Source organism: Aquarana catesbeiana, linkage group LG06 (assembly GCF_042186555.1).
Source record: "Aquarana catesbeiana isolate 2022-GZ linkage group LG06, ASM4218655v1, whole genome shotgun sequence".
NCBI lineage: Eukaryota > Metazoa > Chordata > Amphibia > Anura > Ranidae > Aquarana > Aquarana catesbeiana.
This window is the reverse complement of record NC_133329.1, coordinates 110,911,950-110,937,518: the sequence shown is the minus strand read 5'-3', so window position 1 is coordinate 110,937,518 and position 25,569 is coordinate 110,911,950.

The window sequence follows — 25,569 nt, the reverse complement described above, 5'->3', positions numbered from 1 at the left end:
TATTGGTATAAGCAATTCTAGATTAAGGCCAGACTCCAAAAAAACAGCTTAATCAAATGTCTACTCAGGGCAATCTTTTCATTTTTCGCACACATGCTTTGCTAAAAATTACTGTAACCTACAAAAAGTCTATGTTTTTTGAAAGCAGAGACCATAGATAATAAAATGGTGGTAGCTGCAATTTTTATGTTGCATGATATTTGCGCAGATATTTATCAAATGTATATTTTTAGGAAAAAAAACACACTAAAATGAATTTAAGTGCAAACAAACAAAAATAGTTTATAAACCCATTTTTTTGTAAACTTTAAAAGATAGGCTTGCGTCAAGTAAAAAGATATCATACATATAAAGCCTCAAATTGCGCTCACCTGTGAAATCACCAAAAAGCTCTGGTACAAAAAAAATTGTCCATAGGTGATACATTAAAAGCTTTTACAGGTTATCAGTTCACAGCCCTAGAATTATCACAACAATACTGTCACATGTGACGCAATTCATATTAAGATGCACATGCTCACCCTAAACTGTGCTTTTGAATTATGTGCAAAGTAAAAAGTAGCACTAATATAAACTTCAGTTCAATATACAGTAGATACATAAAGTGCAAAGTGCAAAATATAAAAAGTTCACGTGTCCACTAAGAGGACGTCACGGATGGCGCAATGCATCGGGATTGGCCTGATACTGACGACATCACACACGCTGTGCTGACAGTCTGCTGGAATCTTTTTGCTTTGTATACTTACAAGTTGCTTCAAGGTACTTTTTTCTATTTTTGATAAAAAGGTAAAGTTTAAACGGGCTTCACTATATTGTAGGGGCTTGTTCTTTTATTCCTTTTTTTTTTTTCTTTTATTCCTCGTTACATTCAGACCTGATACCGAGTAGCCATCACCTGCTTCTGATGCTGGTTTCCTATGTTATAGATCTTCTACTCTTCCACCACACCACTGTGATAGTGACATCACTCCCTCTGAAGAGCGCACTCACCAGAATGTATAGCCTCCCACTCTCGTGTTTGGCAAAACAGCAATTGAACCACACCTGGGTTGCATGTGATGAACCGTGACTGCAATCAAGCCGGCTCCATATGTGAAAGACAAATGAATAAAGTGCTCCACATAGCGTGATACTGTTTTAACAAATGTATTAAAATCACTCCAAGCACACTTCAATAGTTGCACTCACTTTTAAACTGAAACAAATAAGCCTTTGAACAAATCCACAGCAAACAACAGGATCAATGATCCAACGGTGCACCACGGTCACAGCGGACCTGAAATGTAAACTGGTGTGTCTCTCACCCAACCTTCTAAGGCCCAGCAGTCCAATTGGCGTAGTCCTCTCCAGACAGCAGTGTCTAATGTCATCGCAATGGAATGCCGTGTAACCATGCCCAAGACATGTTTCGTCGAAAAGACTTCTTCAAATCTGCCTGACATCTCCAGCAGAGGTCTGAAGAGTCGGGGAAAAACTTCTTAAATCTCTCTGGTGTTCTGTACCAACGAGTAAAAATTTTAAAATGAGTCTCCTGAGTTTTCACACAAATAGACGATTCATGTGTAAACCTAAGAATTTGTCGTAACTGTGTTGTGCTGAAGTCTTTCCCCAGCTCTCGTTCCCAATCCTGAACAAAATTCAAAGAGTCAATTTCCCTTGCTATTAAGAGGCCTTTCAAACTGTAACGGGCAGGAAGGGTACCAAGAAAATGGTCAATCTGGAGAGCAATCCAGAATCTTAATCCAAATAATTCCATCAGCTCTGTGACTGTCAACCATATCCCCCCTTTTATGTAGCTGGAAACTTGTGTACAGCCCATATTTAATCAATGTTTGAAAGCCCTATCAATCAATCCCTGGTAGAAATAAGGGATTCCCCAGTATTGGATATATAGGGGGAAGTCTCAGGTGTTATACCAATATTAGGGAGCATTGCCGCACAAATTTTAAGAGTATTTCCTATCAGGGGGTGTTTGATGAGCTCTTTAGAAATATGTGCAAAACACCAGGAGGCTCTTCCTAATATAAAAGACGACTTGGTGTATTCCATCTGTACCAAGAGTTTAAGATCCCTATGTCTGTTCCAATCAACAACCTGACTAAGATGTATAGCCTGATAATATTTGCGTAGATCTGGCACCGCTAATCCCCCCTGTCTTTTAGGAAGTATTAATTGACTACGCCGTAGCCGAGGCTGCTTATATGCCCATATAAAATCAAAAATTAACTTCTGACACTGTTTAAGGTAAGTAGATGGGATTCGTATTGGTAGTGCCTGTAGAAGGTAAAGAAATTTAGGGAGGATACTCATCTTAACAATATTACAGCGCCCTAGCCATGAATGCAGACCTGATTTCTATTTATCCAATAGAATCTTCACACTTTGAAGCAGTGGGGGGAAATTTAGCCCAAGAATCTTAGCAATAATATGTGCCAACAGCGTGCCCAAGTATGTAAGTGCTTTATCCGTCCACTTAAATTTAAAGTTTTGTTTAAGTTGTTCAATTGAGGTTTGAGGGCAATGAACCCTCATTGCCTCTGATTTAGTAAAGTTAATACAAAGGTTAGAGAGTGAGCTATACTTCTTGAACTCCTTCATTAAATTGGGAATCGTAATTAAGGGATTTGTCAAGGAAAACATCATGTTGTCTGCATAGGCCGAGATCTTATATTGAGCCTCTCCTATCTGTACTCCTGTAATATCTTGATTTAAATGTATAGTGCAGAGAAATGGTTCCAGCGACAGGGCAAAAAAGGAGTGGTGAAAGGGGACATCCCTGGCGTGTCCCATTGGAGATCTGGAAGGCTTCTGATAGCACTCCGTTAGCCCATACTCAAGCCGCTGGACAGGAATAAATAGAAGCGATCCACTGCAACATTTTTTTCCCGAAACCTCCATATCGTAAAACTGTTAACATAAAATTCCAGTTTACCCTGTCGAAGGCCTTCTCCACATCTGTATTTATAAACACACAAAGTGTCTGAATTTTATTTACTACATGCAAGAGATTAAGGACTTTCGTTGTATTATCTTTAGCTTCACGTGTAGGGACAAATCCCACTTGGTCCAGATGTATCAAGTTCGGGATATACTGTTGAATCCTATTTGCCAAAATTTTTGTAAAGAGTTTAAGATCTACATTAAGTAAGGAGATTGGACGATAGCTTCAACAGGAAGCCGGGTATTTTCCATCTTTCGGAATTGCCGAGATATGAGCTAACATTGTATCCTTTGTGAATGTTGCTGATGATCCGATGGCATTAAATAGTTTGAGCATATATGGAGCTAATGAGGGGAACAGGCTCTTATAATATTGGGCCGTCAAACCATCAGGGCCCGGAGCCTTACTCAGTTTAATGGCTCTTACTGCCCCCTGGAGTTCTTCCATTGTTATGGATTTATCAAGATTATCCCTATCTGCCTCTGATAGCTGGGGCATTAATGACGTGAAAGATACAGGTCTATTTGAGCGTGAGTAGGGGGCTTAGTCTGCAGATTATACAGTGACTTATAATATTCTTGAAGTTCCTTAACTATGTCGTGTGGTTTTGTGACCCTAGACTTATTAGGTGAAATCAGATGTGGTATATAATTCATTTGTTTCTGCTCTCGTAATGTTCTAGCTAAAAAACTTCCACATTTGTCACCTGACTCATACGAAAATTTCCTGCAAATCTGTAATGCCGCTTTGGCCCTGTAAAAAAGAAGATCTGAAATTTGTGTTCTCTTGACATGGAGATCTTTCTCCAACGATAAGGATAAAGTCCGTTTATAACAGGTCTCTAACGTAGCTAGTTCTTCCAGCAATAGTATTAATTGTTCCGCGCGTTTTCGTTTAATCCTGACCCCATGTTTAATAAATACCCCTCTAATAACCACTTTGTGTGCCTCCCACACAATTTCGGGATCGCAATCTGGGGTATCATTAATAGAAAAAAAAATCTAGTTCTTTGATTACATCTTCCAGGACATCTTTGTCCTGTAAAAGGCTTTCATTCAATCTCCACTAAGTTGATCTCATATTCCGAGTATCCTGTAAATCATACGTCATAAAAATAGGTGCGTGGTCTGACCAGGTAATAGAGCCTATATTGGCCTCACGTACTGAATGAAGTTGAACATGTGGGACAAGAAAATAGTCCAATGCGAGAATAAGATTTATGAGGAGATGAAAAGAAAGTACAACCTTTTTCTGTAGGATGGAGTAAGCGCCATATATCAATCAGTTGACCTTTATGTAGGGTTTGAGCTATGTGGTTACCTGCGTTACAGGAGATAGATGACAGTCCAGAGGAAGTATCTTTTGCTGGGTTCGGTGGGACATTTAAATCTCCCCCAATGATCAACTGGCCCTCTGTGAATTCAATCAGTTGTTTAAGCACTTTGCCCAAAAAGGTCTCTTGGTGATCATTGGGGGCATACAATGTTGTCAATGTAATACCAACGTCTCCTACTTTGCCCTTCACAAACAAAAAACATCCTCCAGGGTCATTAACCATGTCTGTAAAGCACCATGGTATCCTACTTGAAAGGAGGATAGATACCCCCTTCAATTTTGCATTTTGATTTGCAGCATGGTAGACCAACGGGAATGCCCGACTTTTCAGAATAGATACTTTATCATTTCTAAAATGTGTCTCCTGTATAAATGCCACGTCTGATCCATAACACCACAAATCATGTAAGAGTATCCGCCTTTTTTCCGGCGTGTTTAAACCCTAAGTATTCAACGATATTATTTTTAAGGTCTCCATGGAATGACAAAAAAAAAATAGCAATATATTGCTAGTAAAACGCTCACCGTTCAAACCTGGTATTTTTCAATATTATTTGAAAAAAAATGGTATTGGGAAATGAAAGGTAGTCTGTGCTTAGTGTTTTTTTCTTTATCTTTATGTAAATTAATACGTTCATTATGTACCATGTCACCAGGGTAACCATGTTGACGCAGTCTAACCTCCATTTCATCCAGCCTATCCAGCCTTGACTATTGTTGATTTTGTTATATTTTTTATTCTGTAGATGAACTATTCTATCAAGCATATTATCATGTAGCGAAGGATTTACTTCACTTGTCTCCAAGTCATTCCAGTTTATGCAACTGATTGAATAATTGATGATAAGGAATGTGTTTTTTGTATGATGCTATTGATTCCAGCTTGCTTTAATTGATTGATTAGTAGCTCTCACAAGCTACTTATATATGGACTCTTGTGTATAACCAATTGTAGGTATTTGGTTGTGAGGAAGGGCGTTATCCTTGTTAGCCTGAAATGTCACCTAAATATATATATAAAAATATACCTAAATAAATATAAATATATATATATATATATATATATATATATATGCACTATATTTTCAAAAGCATTGGGACGCCTGCTTTTGCACACATATAAACTTTAATGGCATCCCAGTCTTTAGGGTTCAATATTGAGTTGGCCCACCCTTTGCAGCTATAACAGCTTCAACTCTTCTGGGAAGGCTGTCCACAAGGTTTAGGAGTGTGTCTATGGGAATGTTTGATCATTTTTCCAGAAGCACATTTGTGAGGTCAGGCACTCAGACGTGGACGAGAAGGCCTGGCTCGTAGTCCCTGCTCTAATTCATCCCAAAGGTGTTCTATCGGGTTGAGGTCAGGACTCTGTGCAGTCACGTTCTTCCACCCCAAACTCACTCAACCATGTCTTTATGGACCTTGCTATGTGCACTGGTGCGCAGTCATGTTGGAACAGGAAGGGGCCATCCCAAAACTGTTCCCACAAAGTTGGGAGAATGAAATTGTCCAAAATGTCTTGGTATGCCGATGCCTTAAGAGTTCCCTTCACTGGAACTAAGGGGCCAAACCCAACTTCCGAAAAACTACCCCACACCATAATCCCCCCTCCACCAAATGATTTGGACCAGTGCACAAAGCAAGGTTCATAAAGACATAGATGAGCAAGTTTGGAGTAGAGGAACTTGACTGGCCTGTACAGTGTCCTGACCTCAACCTGGTAAAACACCTTTGGGAAGAATTAGAGCAGAGACTGTGAGCCAGGCCTTCTCATCCAACATCAGTGCCTGACCTCGCAAATGCGCTTCTGGAAAAATGATCAAACATTCCCATAGACACACTCCTAAACCTTGAGGACAGCCTTCCCAGAAGAGATGAAGCTGTTATAGCTGCAAAGGGTGGACAAAGGGTGGGCCAACTCAATATTGAACCCTATGGACTAAGACTGGGATGCCATTAAAGTTAATCTGTCTGTAAAGGTAGGCATCCCAAAACTTTTGACAATATAGCGTATATTGGTGGACAACGGGAAGAATGCCCTTTTTACACTGGTGACCAGAATTCCCCCCAATCCCCCCCCCCCCATAGGCAGTTAAAAAGTTAATTGGTGTCATTGGTTGTCTCTGCCAAATGGTGTTCATTCTAGAGCTATGCAGGCACCATCCAAAGAAGATCAATTAAACACATGTAGCACTAACTCTCGGTGGAGCTGCTGGTTTAAGCGGGCTTGTTACCTTCACTCTCGACACCCCTGCTTCACCGGCACCGGGTCTAGGGTTCCCTTAATTTTACCTCTGGACGATAAAAGCACCAACACTTGAATACATTTTCAATGCTTTATTGAACCAAGTAACGAAGGAAGTAGCAGGAAAGAGGCAGGAGGGAAGCTACAGGGAAGCTCAAATACCTTTCTTTAGGATTCTTGAGAACGTCCTTTAAAGTTGAATATTGTAATCGGATGCAATCCACTTGTGGGACACAATCTTTGTTCGCCTGGATAGGCCTCTCTCACTTGCCTAGCATCCAGTACGTAGCACGAACAAAGGTCTCTGCCACAGACTTGCTTGAAATAAATCCGTACAATCCTCTGCCACAGGATGTATTAAACTTTGTGGTGAATGTCAGACACAGTACTTGGACCTCTAAGCCAACCCGGCAGTACTATGCTGTAAAACTACTTTAGGATACGTCCTCCAACCGAGTCACCAGGCCCCTCTCCAAACCAGCACTCTGCGTGATCCTTCCATGATGGGTCCTCCCCTGGGATCTTCTCGGTCGTCCAGCATCTTCACTCTGGATAGACAGCTCAGGACCATTCCTCAGCTGCTGTGGTAGGCTTCTGGGCCCACCCACGCACCGCAGCGGCACGGGCCTCTGGAACGGAGGACCACGAGGTAGCACTCTAACGCATACCTGTCGGCCAGGAGGGCCAGCAGGTGGCTGAAAACAAACCCAAAAAACATGGCGTCTGTCCCATAAATACCCTCTCCCAGAATGCAACTCGGAGGACCACCTCCACCGAGTTGTCTCCGGGACAGAGGAGCACCCATACACTTCGACACGTTGCCTTTCCAACACTAGCCAATGATAACAGCAACACCCACTGGCTCAGTGTGGAACCACACGCAACATCAGCCAAGCTGGAACAGAGGCAAATCTAACTCCCCTAACGAGCAATTTACTAAATTTACCTATCAGTTGGTAGATCATAAATCTTCCAGCGCTACATACTCCCCCCCCTACAATAGACGTTGTCCCCAACGTCTGTCCAAAAATAATGATAATAACTCCCAAGCCTGGGAGCAGGTATTTGAGCTTAGAACTTGGATTAGATAGAGAAGAAGGAAAGACAGTGGAAAGACTTTATGAGATTAACATCTATAAAACTATATGTTCACGTCCGTAAACAAAACCATCCTATGACTGTACACAACCTCACTATCTATCTAGCTGAAAAGCCTCACAGCTTGATAGGAGATCAAATAGTTCCTGAAAAGGAAAACATGTTAAACACACACATATATACTGTACAACTTCAGGAGCAAAGCCTCATTTAAATATGAAACTCTCTTCCTATAATCTATTATCAAAATAATCTTTAAGAATCTATCCCTGTATATAAAATTTTTTTCACATGAAAGAAATCCGGCTAGCAAAAAGAAGTCCTCGGATTCAAAACACTGAGATGAATATCCAGACCTTGACCATGAAGATCTCTTTATACTGACACTAACTAACTAACTTCAGAGTTCTATTGTCCATAGTTACCAATAAAACCGGGGATCTGGCAAGGTCAGTGTCTTTCCCAGTTTATCCATTGTGGTAATGAAATATACAGCGTCATCTTTTCCGGGCCTGCAGATGACCACTTTGTCAGCATAGATGTGCCGACCGAAGTTCCAGTGCATAAAACATCCACTAAAACGTTCATCCATTTTAACAGAACATCCAGTCTTTCGGAAAGGCTTAGGCACAGACAAGTAGTCCCAAACAGCTTCACTGTACCAAAGTTACCGGTTAACTTCAATCACTTGCATTACATCCTGGGGGACATAGGGGAACTCCAAGCCATACTCTGTAGCTACACGCTTGTTTAACATTCTCTGCAAACGTGCAAGCTTGGGCAAAGATCTGTTCTTTCCCATGCCAGGAGGCACACAGGAATCCAATGATTTGCTCACCATAGACCCAGCCGGTGTCTGTAGTGAATTAACAACTTTCAACAAAGTCTCATTTACAGTGCTGTGTGACTCCACACAGGGTGATGTCTTCCCAGAACTCAGGGCTGTTCATTCAGGGAAAGTCATAGCAGAGGCGACATCCTCACCTTGTGACCATAACAGTTCTTGTGACATAGTCTCAAACAGGTCATCATCACCGGAAAGATCCGGCATGGATTCTATTTCCAAATCTCCCAACTCTTCCACTGGCAGATATTTATTTATAGTCCCAGATACATTCCCCATCGGCTGCTTACCCGTTCCTGTCGTGGACTTTTCTGGATCCGGTTTGGGTAACCTCGGGGGTAGGCCGCGGCCACGGCTGTGGGAAGCCTTCACATATCCTACCTTCCTCTGTACAGGTATAACAGAGACAGGCATGGTGAACTTAGAATTCAAAGCAATGTCCACTGATGAGATGGCAACAGCAGTGTCTCTCTCCGTAGTAATAGCAGCTTCTACTGTGGCGATACCTGGTGCCCAATCCATCCGATAAGCACGGGGCGACATGGTAGGCTGCTCCACCACAAACAAATACTCTCCATACTGCGGACATCGGCCAAATGGACGGAGATGTATGGCTAGTCCTTCACATTTATGGCAAATCATGCCCAGTCCCTTAATATCTCCTGAGGTATACAGAACAAACATCCCCTTCGGCTTCAGACGAACACCGGTATCTGTAAGCAGGGTTCCAGTCAGCACAGTATTCAACGCGGTGCTTGCAGGGAACATTCTCGGTCCCATAATTGACTGCATCGCTGAAAAAGACATGGCCACACTCTGATCTTCTCAGCACGATCACGAGGCCTCTCTTCTTCTCTGGCACCAAACACATACACGTGTCCCACGCGGTATCAAGTAGGGTAGACTCCTCCCACTTGTTCTTCTGATCACGTAGCTCCCGGGCTTTTACTGGCGCCTGCCGCCTACGCATTCAGAAACAAAGTCCTGCAACTTTTAACCTCTCCTCTTCCTGAAAAATGACAAAGTCCAGCTTTCACCGTAAACTCCCGGTGAAACACCTCTCTGGGTTGCGAGAATTGATGGTCAACAAATCCCGGACGACGCCCCCACATGTAGCACTAACTCTCGGTGGAACTGCTGGTTTAAGTGGGCTTGTTATCTTCACTCTCGATACCCCTGCTTCACCGGCACCGGGTCTAGGGTTCCGTTGAGTTTACCTCTGGATGATAAAAGCACCAACACTTGAATACGTTTTCAATGCTTTATTGAACCAAGTAATGAAGGAAGTAGCAGGAAAGAGGCAGGAGGGAAGCTACAGGGAAGCTCAAATACCTTTCTTTAGGATTCTTGAGAACGTCCTTTAAAGTTGAATATTGTAATCGGATGCAATCCCCTTGTGGGACACAATCTTTGCTCGCCTGGATAGGCCTCTCTCACTTGCCTAGCAGCCAGTACGTAGCACGAACAAAAGTCTCTGCCACAGACTTGCTTGAAATAAATCCGTACAATCCTCTGCCACAGGATGTATTAAACTTTGCGGTGAATGTCAGACACAGTACTTGGACCTCTAAGCCAACCCGGCAGTACTATGCTGTAAAACTACTTTAGGATACGTCCTCAAACCGAGTCACCAGGCCCCTCTCCAGACCAGCACTCTGCATGATCCTTCCATGATGGGTCCTCCCCTGGGATCTTCTCGGTCGTCCAGCTTCTTCACTCTGGATAGACAGCTCAGGACCATTCCTCGGCTGCTGTGGTAGGCCCCAGACACGCTTCTGGGCCCACTCACGCGCCGCTACGGCGCGGGCCTCTGGAACGGAGGACCACGAGGTAGCACTCTAACGCATACCTGTCAGCCAGGAGGGCCAGCAGGTGGCTGAAAATGAACCCCAAAACATGGCGTCTGTCCCATAAATACCCTCTCTCAGAATGCAACTCGGAGGACCACCTCCACCGAGTTGTCTCCAGGACAGAGGAACACCCATACGCTTTGACACGTTGCCTTTCCAACACTAGCCAATGGTAACAGCGACACCCACCGGCTCAGTGTGGAACCACACGCAACGTCAGCCAAGCTGGATCAGAGGCAAATCTAACTCCCCTAATGAGCAATTTACTAAATTTAACTATCAGTTGGTAGATCATAAATCTACCAGCGCTACACACAGCTCAAGGAACCCTAGCAACCTCTAAAGGAACCTAGAGGGTTAGTTAAATTATAACTAAAGGCAAACTTTTTTTAAAGTTGGATAGGATGGTGAACAAACAAAACTGTGGTCATATTTTTATTGCTTTGCAAAAAAGAAAATCTATTGAAAAGGTTTACCCAGTCACCACCACTATTGATAAAGTACTTTAACCATCTATTTTAGGTTTTTATGGATGTCTGTGTCCCCATTGGAGATATTCACTCTCTCTAATTGTCCTGATTAACAATAACACCTAGAATGAAAGTAAAGCTAAATCCAAAATTTTGGGTTGCCATCAAAAGCAGAAAATATCTTCCAAAAAGATGACGACTGTCTAACATGAGATAATCCTCTCATTTCCATTTGTCTCTACTGGACAGGAGGTGAAGGAAAATCTCCCTGATGAGACACAGATGGGAAAAAAACATGACAATGGTTTTAGCCATCCTCACTTGCATCTAGACACAAGAAATCATTCTCTGAGCTTGGTTTTGTTGTTTTATTAGGGATAATAACTTGGATGGGGTAGAGAGGTTATGCGATACTCCCAGGGCAAGGGAGAGGAAGGGTTAAGCACAGCGCTGTCCTCCAGAAAGCTTGCTACATGTGGCAGTTTTTCCCCTTGTAAATCCCTGGGTGTGCTGATGTACTCACTCTGTTTTCTTTGCTCCCTAGGAAGCTTAGGCAAGATTCCTTCTCCAACCGTAATTCTGATAGGATCTTCCTAAGCCAGCCCAAGCCCAACCTGGTGGCAGAGCCCCCCCAGACCCAGGGGTCCCTCCTAGGCCACCAACAGCCTCTTCAGCACTATATATTCCACCCGACTCCCTTGCTGGCATTGCTCCACCATATTTAAGGGCTTGACTCAGCCGAACTTCCTGGCCTCTGTCCACTAACTTCTAGAAGCTTCTCCAAACTTCTAGATCCAGGTGGAGGTACCAGAGACCTGCCTCTGTAGAGCCACCCAGCCTGACCTATAGTAACCTGACCCAATTTCTGACTCACATAACTTACCATGAGTCATAACTTAAATTTGCCTACACAAACACTAGTAGCATACTAGAGGGTGCTACAATTGGATGAACAATAAATCTTGTTTGAGAAATATTCTTCCACTGTTTGTATTGCCTGTGAATAGGAGAGAGAATACTGTGACGGACTCTCTTCACTTCACAGATTGTGTATAGGAAGTGAAAGCAATGAAAGAAGGTTTCTCTTGGAGGAGGAGGAAGGAGAGGGTGGGTCTTTGTTGGGAACTTTTTCACAGAAGCCTTACAGAAGATCTGAAGCTATTTACACCCATGGAGCTGGAAGTTCAGCATCAGGAAGAGGATAGGGCATCCCTGCAGTGAAGATCTCTACAGAATGCAGCTGCCTTCACAATGTAAAACATACTTCATTACAGTTAGGTTAGATCACAAAAGCTATAGAGAATTTTTTTGTGGCTTTAATTTTGACATGTGAAATATCTACCACATATGGTATATAGCCATGTATGAAAATACATTCAAAAATACGTCAATCGGAAAACATTCATAGCTTAATAGATAAAAGGAAACTAGAACGCCAATACAGTGCCATGTAGCCGAAACAAAAGGGAAACTAAGCCGTGTCCACATCAGAAATCCTCCCCCCTCCCGTTCATCTGAGCCTGCCTCCCAAATAGGGGCCTGAGTAGCATCAAGGGAAGACCCAACAGGAATCTAGGTATATGCAAAAAACAAAAAAGAAAAGGAGTAGGCTTTTCTTTTTTGTTTTTTGCATATACCTAGATTCCTGTTGGGTCTTCCCTTGATGCTGCTCAGGCCCCTTTTTGAGAGGCAGGCTCAGATGAATGGGGGGGGGGGTTCTGATGTGGACAGGGCTTAGTTTCCCTTTTGCTTTGGCTACATGGGGCTGTATTGGCATTCTAGTTTCCTTTTATCTGTTGAGCTATGAATTGTTTCCGATTGACACATATGACACATGAGGTCAGTATGGATACTTGCATGCACATTTCGTTCCTTTCTTTTTTGTTATACCCTTTATGATACAAGTTATATTACATTATGAATTTTGATTTGTAATTATGTATTTATTGATATTATAGATTGTATGTATTGATCTGGAAAGTGTCAGCCCATTTACCCTGAAGAAGACCTCTACCTCATTTGTCAAAACGCGTTGGTTTTTTCTGTCTTTCCCACAGTTGATCTGCGCTTTCCTTCTTTTTGTTTTGTTTGTTTTCTATGTTTGTTCTCATTATTATCATGTGTGTCAATTGTATTAATTTGGTTGATACGGTGTAATAAATTTGTAATTTTACAAAATGCCCTACTCCTTGAGCGTTTCTCGTCCATTAAAGTCACACTTTTTGAGGAACTTAGTTTTTACATACCTCAGGAGTTGACCAAGGTGCAGAAATCTATTAGTACAAGTTTCTCTTTCTATGTATGGAGCATACCTCATTAACTGCCGAAGGTGTTGAAATCTATTCATACATATTCCCTTCCTATTCATACCTCAGGAGTTGCCCAAGGTCCAGAAATCTATTGGTACATGTATCCTTTTCTATGTATGGAGCATATCTCGTGAATTGTTCAAGGTGCTGAAATCTATCCATACACATTTCCCTCTCTATGTATGGTGCAAACCTCAGAAACTGTCCAAGGTGCTAACATTTATTCATACTCATTTCCTACACCAGGGGTCTCCAAACTTTCTAAACAAAGGACCAGTTCATTGTCCTTCAGATTTTAGGGGGGCTGGACTATGGCCAGCAGTAGTGGATATTTTCCTGGCATCTGTGGGAGTAAATATTGCCACCTTTGGTATTAGGGGGAGAAGCAGTGCTCCATCATTGGTATCATTGGGAGTAATAGTGCCCCATTATTGGTGTCAGTGAGAGATATTGTGTTTTATCATTGGTGTCAGTGGGCAGAATAGTGTTTCATATCAGTGGGAGGAATAGTGTCCCAAGGGCCAGGTAAAGGCAGGCCAAAGGCCGCATTCGGCCCCAGGGCTGCAGTTTGAAGACCATTGTATTACACTATGTATGGAGCATACCTTGGGAACCATCCCAACATGTATTCATAAGGATGAACAGAAAAGCTATAGCTGTATTACAGAAGCTGAACTATACCATAACTAGATGATGACTTTCTACAAGCTTGTCTTTACAGTACTATGTATGGAGCATACATCTGGAACTGTCCGAGGTGCTGAAATCTATTCCTACCTCCAGAACTGTTCAAGGTGCTGAAATCTATTCCTACCTCCAGAACTGTCCAATGTGCTGAAATCTATTCATACACACTTCCTTCTCTATATATGGTGCATACCTCAGAAACTGTCCAGGGTGCTGAAACCTATTCCTACACATTTCTTTCTCTATGGCATTGTTCACACAGGGAGTATCAATGTGAACTCTGTGCAAGGGCCTAGTTTACCAGCACAGGGATGCACAGATGTTTTGTGCATTCCCTGTGCAGGCAGTCCCATTGATGTCAATTGGGATGTGGTGGCTGCACTGTTTTTGAACTCACTGCGCTTGGGGCCATGCAGCTACACGGAACTCTGGTACATCCCCATGCAGGTATACACAGCCCTCGCACAAGGTATACATTGATACACCTCACGTGAATGAGGTCTATGTATGTTGCATACCTCGGGAACTGTCCAAGATACTGATATCTATTCATACACATTTCCTACTCTATGATCCATATAATACTTCACAAATTGTCCAAGGTGCTAAAATGTATTCATACACATTTCCTTCTCTATGTATGGAGCATAACTTGGGCACTGTCCAAGGTGTTCAGATCTATTCATACATATGTCACTCTCTCAGGATGCAAGGTCTAAAAAAGTTCTCTTGGTAACAATCAGCCTTATTAAGCACATTTATAAGACTACGGTAAATGAAGGCACCTCATTGGCTCAATTTTAGGTGAATAAATGAAAAATCAAAGGGCTTCTTTCAGTAAACAGAATTCTGTGGCTGACTAGGGAAGGCTGTGTGGTGTAGGAGTCAGAGTTTATGCAGACAGGAATCACTAGGCAAACACAGTACAGCTGTCAGAATAGTGATGATGAATGGGAATCCAATAAGTCAGGTATTCATTGCTTGCAGTGAGCGGAGGCAGGGCAAGCAAAACGATGACCTTAGAAGATACATTTTCTAGTTAGTCTGCAGAGCATTCACTAACAGAACGGCTTGCATTGTGTTACCAAACTAATGAGCAATTTATTAGCTAGGCTATTAGCAGTCGAAATTGTCATAATTAAATATGTAACCAAGTAATGTGAATCCATATAATGGAGCGGAAGCAGTTTAGGGATTAGGTGTATTCCTTGCAAATTGTGGTGTAAACAAGCAATATATAGTTAAACATACAAAGAAAAAGACAGTTTTACAGGGAAAACATGGATAAGAACATTATAATATTCAACATATATATATAATATTCAACATACATGCAGGTCCTCTATAAATTCTACAATAAAGTGGTTGTAAAGGTAAAAGGTTTTTTACTCTAATGCATTTTGTGCATTAACCACTTTAGCTCCAGAAGGTTTACCCCCCCCCCCCCCGCCATCATGACCAGGCTATTTTTTGCGATTTGTCACTGCGTTACTTTAGCAGACAATTGCGGGGTCGTTTTTCTTTCTGTTATAAAACACACACAATTAAAACAATGTAAAATCTAATTTTTTCATAAGTTTAGGCCAATATGTATTCTGCTACATATTTTTGGTAAAAAATATCCCAATAACAGTATATTGGTTCATTTATGCAAAAGTTATAGTTATAGTGTCTACATACTATGGGATAGATTTATGGAATTTTTTATTTTTTTGGAGACGATCAGCGATGTTTAGCGGGACTTTGACATTACGGTGGACAAATATGACACTAAGTGACACTTTTTGGGGACCAGTGACACCAATACAATGATCAGTGCTAAAAAAAAATGCACTGTCACTGTACTAATGACACTGGCAGGGAAGGGGTTAACATCAGGGGTGATCAAAGGGTTAAATGTGTTCCCTGGGAGTGTTTTCTAACTGTGGGGGATGAGCTTGTACTGTTAGAAGACAGAGATCCATGTTCCTGCTCAGCAGAAACACTAGGGGGTTATTTACTAAAGGAAAATCCACTTTGCACTGAAAGTGCACTTGGAAGTGCAGTTGCTTTAGATCTGAAGGGGACATGCAAGGAAAATAAAAAACAGCATTTTATCTTGCACATAATTGGATGATAAAATCAGCAGAGCTTCCACTCATTTCAGATCTACCCCGTAGATTGAGAGCGACTGCACTTCCAAGTGCACTTTCAGTGCAAAGTGGATTTGCCTTTCGTAAATAACCCCCAAGATCCCTGTCTTCCCCTCTGACAGAACAGCGATCTGCCTTGTTTACATAGGCAGACAGCCATTCTGTCTGCCTCAGGACCCAATGTCCCTCCGACCTGCTGATTGGCTCCCGCTGTGTCCAATCACAGAGGGAGCTGGTCGACGGTGACGTGTGTGCGTGCCCCAGACCCGGAAGAAGCGATTATGTACCTGCGGTCGGCAAGTGATTAAGGTAAAAACACCTTTAAGGTAAAAAAAAAAACCTTTTAGTAGCAGCTCCCCTACCGCTCACCTAAATACTTACCTGAACCTGATTTCGATCCAGCACTGTGCACATCTGCAGCAGTTCTTCTCACCTTTCCCCCATCTCACAGGCTTAGCTGAGAGCAGCAGAAGCTATTGGCTCCGGTTTCTGTCAGTCAAAACCTGTAAGCAGGGGCTGGGCCAATACGCCTTGTTTGTCTTAATAGACGCAAACAGTTCAGTTTGGGATCAAGCATGCACGAGTGTCCCCATAGGAAGGGGGGTGGGGGGGAGGAGCCAGGAGCACTGACAGTGGATCCCAGAAGAAGAGGTACAGGGCCACTCTGTAAAACTATTGCACAGAGCAGATGAGTATGACATGTTTATTATTTTCCTTTTTTTAAAACTGAAGCTTTACAATCACTTTAAATAACCTAGAGTATATCAAAAGAAGTTAAACATTTTTTTATATATTTTTTGTTTGTAAACTGAGAAATACAAAAAAAAAATGGACTCTTTTATAAAAACAATGTGTAGTTCAATATGTTCTTCTATGAGTTATAATGTTGTGACAGTTTGTTAGGAAGAAGCATCATTGTATATATTGCCAGCACACCATGGATCATCAAGGTAATGTCCAAACATTTTTTTTAAAGTAGTCACATAACAGCGGTAAAGGTGCAACTTTGTCATATGCCTGACAAAGGAACCTGTGTAGCCCTGAAATGTTGCATCTTTACCGCTGTGAAGTGATCACTTTAATAAACAATCATGTGCTTGCCATATGTGTTTTGACGTAAGAGGTTACCAGTCTCCAGCTAGTAGTTGCTACCAGTAGTATATTTAGGTTTTGTGCTGCCCTAGGCCTGACTAAACACATGAACCCCATAATTTAAATATGACCCACCCCTTCCTGTCAAGGCCACACCCCTTGCTGTTTAAGACCCGCCCTGAAAATTTTCGAATGGGGACACTAGTTCTGAGGGCCTGGGGGGGGGGGGCAATGGATTCCCTTAATTTGCATAGATTTCCTCTCACTTCCTGTTTGGCTATGGGGCAGGAAGTGAAAGGAAATCTCTGCATGGGGACAGGGATGGTAAAAAATAAACTGACAGGGGTTATACCCTTCATTACTCTATCCAAAATGAAAAAAAAAAGTCTGCCTATAATTCTACTTTAAGCACAAATTTCTGATAATTTTATGGAGAGAACTAAGAAGACATAACCATGCCAATGGTGCAGCAGAAAACATATAGCACAGTGAGGAAGGTTTGTGGTCCAGGATGAGGGACAGTCAAAATTAGAAGTGTCGCCCACTAACTTCTTGCCATGTTACAGTAACATCTGCAGTGGGAATATTACATATTGTTTGCTAGGAAGAGGCACATGGCAAGGACTTTTCCTCTGAAGGGCCCATTATTATAAAGAATTTATATCGTGCCAACAGCGCTTTACAATAAATGGGGGACAGTTCAATTGCAATACAGTTCAATACAGAAGGAATAGGAGGGCCCTGCTCATGGAGCTTCTAATCTAAAGCTTTCCAACTGCAGTTGGAGCAGGGCCCTTACAATCTAATCTTATTAGATTGTAAGCTCTTCTGAGCAGGGCCCTCTTAATCCTCTTGTATTTTATTGTATTATAACTGTGTTGTCTCCCTTTTTATATTGTAAAGCGCTGCGTAAACTGTTGGCACTATATAAATCCTGAATAATAATAATAATAACTGCAGACTTTTTAAAGGAAGCCTGTCATGAAACATAGAATCTGTCATTCCTTGCCTCTTTGCAATGTGCTGAATACCAGACTAACATAACATATTGGTTTAATACTTGGAGTCACTGACCCTGAACAAGTATTTGTTTTTTAAGGGACAGGAGAGAAAATATACCAGGAAATACAGAAAAATAATTACACTGCATTTATTATTAAAAACATTCAAATTGAAGTCATACTTTAAAGAGTATTTAAAGTGGTTGTAAACGTTTGATTAAAAAAAAATGAAAAACAAAAACGTGCCTATACTTACCTGCTCTGTGTAATGGTTTTGCACAAAGCAGCCCTGATCCTCTTCTTGTGGGGTCCCCCGGTGGCGCTCCAGGCTCCTCCTCTCCATAGGGTGCCCCCAGAGAAAGCCGTTTTCAAATGGGGGCACCCGTTCGGGCTCGTCCATTGACACAGACAGCAGGACTCGACCTCGACCCCTGCTCCTGTGTCACAGCTTTTTCACAACAGAGGCTCCTGCTGCTATCAATCTGTCCAATGAGGAAAACTACAGAGGCTGGAGCCACTGCACTTGTGCACATCTCTGGATCAGATTGGGAAAGAAAAACGAGGAGTCTGGGGGGAGCTGCAGCACAGAAGGTTTTTCACCTTAATGCAATGCATTAAGGTGAAAAACATTAAGGCTTTACAACTTTAACCTCAAGAATAGGAAAGACATATATTGCCGCTTACCATATCCTTATATGCAGTTGCTACATTAGCATTCTTTTTTCAAGCTTCTTTCCCCTCTATTTTCCCCTGGCGGCCCTGCCAGTAACACATTTGTAGTGTTGAAGAGAGAAAACCTCAAAATGGGATTTTAAAGGCATTTTTGGAAAAAATAAAGAAAATTATATATAAAAAATATAAATTTATAAATGGATAATAAATAATTGTTAAACATATATTTATTTGTTCCTTCTACAATATTGATTTTACAGGTCTATGACAGTAAGTAAATGCATAGTTACACATTTTAATAAAACATAAGTATGACATAAATAACATGACACATAGCATAACATGGGGTATGTCATGTTATGTATGTCATAATTATGTTTTATTAAAATGTGTAACTATGCATTTACTTACTGTCATAGACCTGTAAAATCAATATTGTAGAAGGAACAAATAAATATATGTTTAACAATTATCTATTATCCAATAATATGCCTCATTCAAAGTCCCAATCTCTCTTCCATTTCACACCATTAGGGATGGAGGCACATATGTATGAGGGTACATATGAGTCTCATATAAAGTCCCAAACTTCTCTTCCATTTCATATAAATTTATTAGTACACAGTAGATTATAAAAACATAATTCTTGTGGAACAAACAATAAGAAGAATTATACATGCATAGAAAATATTACATAGAAGTTGACAGAAGTGGTAAAATCCTACTACATAAATAGAAACCAGTCATATACATCAGCAAAGATGGTAAGTAGTGGGAGAGCCCAATGCGTTTTCAAAAAGTACATATAATATAATCTTCATCAGGGACTATTACCCACCTCTGAAAATGTAAAATACAGTATAAGTACATTGAATGCATGGTTATACTAAATCATTAAATACAACAATAATTTTGGCGTACATTGGACACCTATCAATAGGATCAATAAATAAACTTATATTTGTAGTGTAGGAGGAGTGGAGGACCAATGTTGTCACTCTAGGGCAGGAAGTATGTTAGGTTTTCAGAACATTGTCCCCTCTTCTCATCTCCATAACATGGGGGGAGATGTTCTATAGCCCACACATTTTCACTATTTGGCATAGTACTGCAGACAGAACAGGAACTGCAAAATAACGAAGCAGGAGGATTAACATGACAACCAGGCAACTAACCCTTTCAGATGGAGAGCTAAGCAATGGAAGTCTCCTTAAATTCCTCTAGATAGATTAGCACATCCATGTTGTTGTGTCACTTCACCGCAGACTTTTATGGTGACAATAAAGGCACTGCCTCGCTTGTTAATGAATGGAAGTCAAGTTTGACTCTGATCATGACACCTTAATACCGAGCTGGCAATAAGAGACAGAAAACAATATGGATTTCAGGCTGCATTTTTTATACAGCTCATTATGGTTTATGTATCGCTCTGTTTTTGTGCTGATTTCAGGCTGTAGGGAAAGAAATATCGCTTCAGGGAGAGATGTGTAGCTGCAGCTAAAAGTGATGTACAAGTCCAGCCAGAGGATTGGGAAGTCCCAAAGGCAGCAAAGGTGATGATTACAGTTGGTTTAGATAGCTGGGTTTTGTTTTCTGTGGGTCACTAGAGAACAATTGACTAGTAAGTACTGGCATTAAGTATTAAAAGGACAGCTTGCTGAAACGGCTGCAACCTTAAAATTATGTCTAGCAAAATATGCTCCGCAGCACTGTGGGAACATGATGTAACAGATAATCAATAAGAGAGGATGAAAGGAGCCAAAGGCTTGGGATATCTGTGCTATAAATCATGTATCAATGAGCTGCTGTTCAAAACACTGATCATTCTTTACAACCTTCTCCTTACAATATAGAACCATCCAGCAACTTGCCTCTAGATTCTATATTTTAACTATTCCTCCCCGATGAAAATGTTCATGCACACGTTGTCTCCTTGCTATATGTTATTAACATTTTTCTGTGCAATTTCAAACTGTTTTTTAACACCTACTCTCAGCATGCCTGCTTTAATAAATTATCTTAAACAAAAACTGATATGCCCCGTACACACGGTCGGACTTTGTTCCGACAACAAAATCCTAGGATTTTTTCCGTTGGATGTTGGCTCAAACTTGTCTTGCATACACACGGTCACACAAAGTTGTCGGAAAATCTGATCGTTCTGAACGCGGTGACGTAAAACACGTACGTCAGGACTATAAACGGGGCAGTGGCCAATAGCTTTCATCTCTTTATTTATTCTGAGCATGCGTGGCACTTTGTCCGTCGGATTTGTGTACACACGATCGGAATTTCCGACAAATTTGTTGTCGGAAAATTTTATATCCTGCTCTCAAACTTTGTGTGTCGGAAAATCCGATGGAAAATGTGTGATGGAGCCTACACACGGTCGGAATTTCCGACAACAAGGTCCTATCACACATTTTCCGTCGGAAAATCCGACCGTGTGTATGGGTCATTAGTCATGCCTCACAGCAGCCAATCAGATTCAGCTTTAGGAAGTCCTGTCTTTTTATTTCTGTCATTGTCCCTGGTGGGGAGATTTGCCCTCTCTATTTATTCTGTGGAATATACACTCATCGGCCACTTTATTAGGTACACCTTGCTAGTACCGGGTTGGACCCCCTTTTGCCTTCAGAACTGCATTAACTCTTCATGGCATAGATTCAACAAGGTGTTGAAAATATTCTTCAGAGATTTTGGTCCATATTGACATGATAGCATCACGCAGTTCCTGTAGATTTGTCGGCTGCACATCCATGATGCAAATCTTTCGTTCCACCACATTACAAAGGTGCTCTATTGGATTGAGATCTGGTGAGTGTGGAGGACATTGGAGTACAGTGACCTCATTGTCATGTTCAAGAAACCAGTGGTGAGATGGTGTGAGCTTTGTGACATGGTGCATTATCCTGCTGGAAGGAACCATCAGAAGATGGGTATTAACAGGCAGGAGGGGACACGGTGCTCAAGAAGGGGAAGGGACCCTGGAAGTTCAGTATTCCTGGCCCTAGTTAGTGGTACAACATGGGATATCGGACTAGATGAAGGGCAATATAAGGGATCTGTATATCAAGATATTTATAAAAAACACGTTCAATAAAAATAATAATAATAATAACACAAATGACTCGGATAATAACACACTGGATGGTGAAAATCAATAAAAAAACAGTCTAAAATAATCTAATTTAATCTAAAATCGGTCCATATTGCAGCACTGGAGGCAACCAGTGTAGAGGAGCTAGAAGCAGACTCTATGGACGGATAAGGAGAAAAGACACAGAGCCCCTAAGTGCAGCCCAGACCGAGCTGCAAGTGCTGGATACCACCCATACGAGCCGCTGGCTGGACTCCCAGGGATGCAGACACACAGGGGGGACTTTCCCCCAGCCTCACTCAGCGGGACGATCATGACTTACAACGCGCTTATTTTTAACTCTCTTGTGAGTAGCTGACTTTGCACTATTAAACTATTCCATACATACTTCACTTAGAGGTGCTGTGTCTTTTCTCCTTATCAGAAGATGGGGACACTGTAGTCATAAAGGGATGGACATGGTCAGCAACAACACTCAGGAAGGCCGTGGCATTTAAACAATGCTCAATTGGTACTAAGAGGCCCAAACTGTGCCCAGAAAATATCCCCCACATCACTACACCACCACCAGCCTGAACCGTTGATACAAGGCAGGGTGGATCCATACTTTCATGTTGTTTAGGCCAAATTCTGACCCTACCATCTGAATGTCGCAGTTGAAATAGAGACTCATCAGACCAGGTAACGTTTTTCCAATCTTCTATTGTCCGATTTTGGTGAGCTTGTGTAAAATGTAGCCTCAGTTTCCTGTCCTTAGCTGACAGGAGTGGCACCCGGTGTGGTCTTCTGCTGCTGTAGCCCATCTGTTTCAAGGTTCAATGTGTTGTGTGTTCAGAGATGGTATTCTGCATGCCTTGGTTGTAACGAGTGGTTATTTCAGTTTCTGTTGCCTTGCTATCATCTCAAACCAGTCTGCCCATTCTCCTCTGACCTCTGACATCTTAATCCTGTACAATCAGAACTGCTTTCTTAGGGCTCGTTCATAATAGCAGCAAGTACTGCTGCTCAACAGAAAAGCAATCTGGGCATGGATCACTTTTCAGAGGAGTAGCAAAACTTGCTGCTATTATGAACGAGCCCTAAAAAAGCAGTTCTGATTGTACAGGATTAGGGGTCAGGATTAAAAAAAATTGACAGGTTCTGAACAGGCGATACGTTGTACCACCTATTTTAACCCTATAAATGCAGCATTACCATTCACCTGGGGCTATACTTCCAGTTACAGCATGTATACACCCCTTGCTGCTGCCTCTGCAGCTAAAAGGGAAGCAGTTTGGGTGATAAAAATGGCTCAACTGCACGGTTTTGCCACCCTCCAACCTTACATGTGAATGAGCCCTTGGTTCACATCTGTGCAGCTGAGTGTTTGGCAGTCTAATCCTTTCAATAGGCTGCCCTACCCACAGAAATGCAGGAAAAGAAGTTTCTGACCCTTTTTTTTAAATTGCCCAGGATCAAAAACATAACGCATTTGCCAATTAAGAATCAATGACACCCTCTGCACGTCTGCTAAAGAGCAACACGTGTGTCTGCATAACAGGAATGAGCGTGATTTTGTGCGTTTTCTGTGACACGCAGTGAACCAAGCTTTAGATTGATTGAAGAAAGGTTGAAAAACAATGCCTTAATGTTGATTGAGATTCAGAGATACCTTGTTATTAGGGGTTTGTATTATGCTGCATGTGTGGGGGATAAAATTATATATGTGGGGATATTATAATTCTGCTGGTAAATGCTATAATGATAGTAAGGTGTTTTATAATTCTACTAATAGTCATTTTTTTAATGCTGGTGGATATTACCCTTAACACCCTTTCAAACCTATATGCACATTTTGGTCACTCCCGTAGTTAGCTAATATGCACTCTACTTGTGGCTTTTGAGAATCCTAGATATATTAATGGGTATTATACTTTAAGAATAGTTAGTAGCTACAGTATGATGCAAGAAAAAAACATACATGGCTGTTAATACTACTTTTTAAAAAACGGATATCCATGTTACCCTGAATATAAGATGATGAATATCTAGAGCTTAGTGAGTATATGTAGATTTTTTAATTGAGGTGCCAGATGTCGTTTTCTTCTCCGCTAGGACTAGATTAGTTATGATAAAATCACGACTAAGTAGAATTTCTAATTCTCCACCAAAATCCATATCCATTATTTTTTATTAAGGTAATTCACAGACTGGAAAAGGAAAGCACACTCAGTGCATCTATTCTAAAGACTGCTTCAAATAGAGCATTTCTATTCTCAGAAAAAAAAGGTTATGTACAGTAAAAATAGCAAAATGTTACAATGCCTGTATACAAAACTGAATACAGAACATTTAGGAACAATGCAGCCCACAGTTCTAGATGAATGTAATGTACAGTATTTATCCTTTAATATAGTTCCATGTTCAGTTTTCAGTTATTTCAAGCAAACTATGACCTATGGCTGTATTGTGCTACCTGATCACCAGTTAAAAGTCATGCATAAATCAGTAAAATTTTGGGTGGCCATTAGTGGGTTGAATCATGCACCCTCTATATACTGCATATAGATGTTTGTGTATATACTGTACGTAGGAGTGCAAACATAGACTCAGATCATGTTCTACTAGATTCCAAAAGCCCTGGAAGGGTGGGGAGATACTGTAAGTGGCCCTGCTCTTTTAGGGGGCATTTCCACTGCACTCTTCTCAGTGTGCTGGTGCAGAGAGCAGCATCATTGTCATCACATCAACACTACTCTCTGTATCAGTGAGCACTGCTCAGTCTGGAGAAGTGGTAAAGAGGAAGAGGACCCTGCAGCATCATGTGATTGGTGTCAGGAAAACCGTGTTCAAGCCTGTGCCCAAGGCATTCATGCGGGCAGAAGAGTCCATAGACCTGGGCACAGAATTAAGACCATGAGCATATCTACAGAAGCAAGTGTGTGTGAGCAATAGTGTGCTGCACGTGCTCATGAGCGCGAGCGTGCATGTTTGATGGGCTGTGGTGCCCAGTTGCCTATTTAAAGCCATACAGGACTCTGGATCATTGCTGAGTAGTCATCAGCTCCTTCTGCCTGTGATCTGATCCTGTGTTCAAACACGGCTTCTTGACTCTGCTTGTTCCTGAACCTCTGTTGCTTACTCTGGGTTGTGACTTGACCTTGCTTTTTGCCTGTTGTTCTGGAACCTCCTCTGCCTGCTTGATACTGACTTTGGCCTGGCTTTGACTCCGCTCCAGGTTTCTGATTCTGCATTCCTGTTGCTCAGTTTTTGCTGACTCCTGTCCGTCTGACCATGCAACTGAGATCCTGCATCTGCCAGCTTGCTTGCTACACTGCCTTCTGCTTCACATCTGCCATCAGAGCTCCTTAACTGGATCTTCTACAGGCACTCATGCCACTCTGTGCCCTGTTATACCCTGTCATCATCCCCAGAGGAAAAAGGGGAAGCCCTATCGTCAACTCGGCTTCAGCCAGGTACGTGACAATTGGTCTGAACACTTCATAGTTTTCAGAGTTTCATAGCAGGTAAGGTTGAATGAAGCTGTAGCACCCTCTAGCTAGTGTGCTAGGTGTACATGAGAGAGCCAGGCCTGGGGTGAATCTGGGTCAGGGCTGAGTGACTCAGGGAGGCTGGATGACTCATCTGACAGCTCTTCTGGTGCTTCCCTCTGTTTTCTGGAGCCCTGGAGAAACTTCCAGATGCAGCGGGTGGAGGCTAGGAGGGGCTGTTTAGAATATTTATGAGGGCCCTGGCCAATCCCCAGCAGAAAGGGGCTGGAAGGGGCAGGCCACCTCATAAATAGCCATGA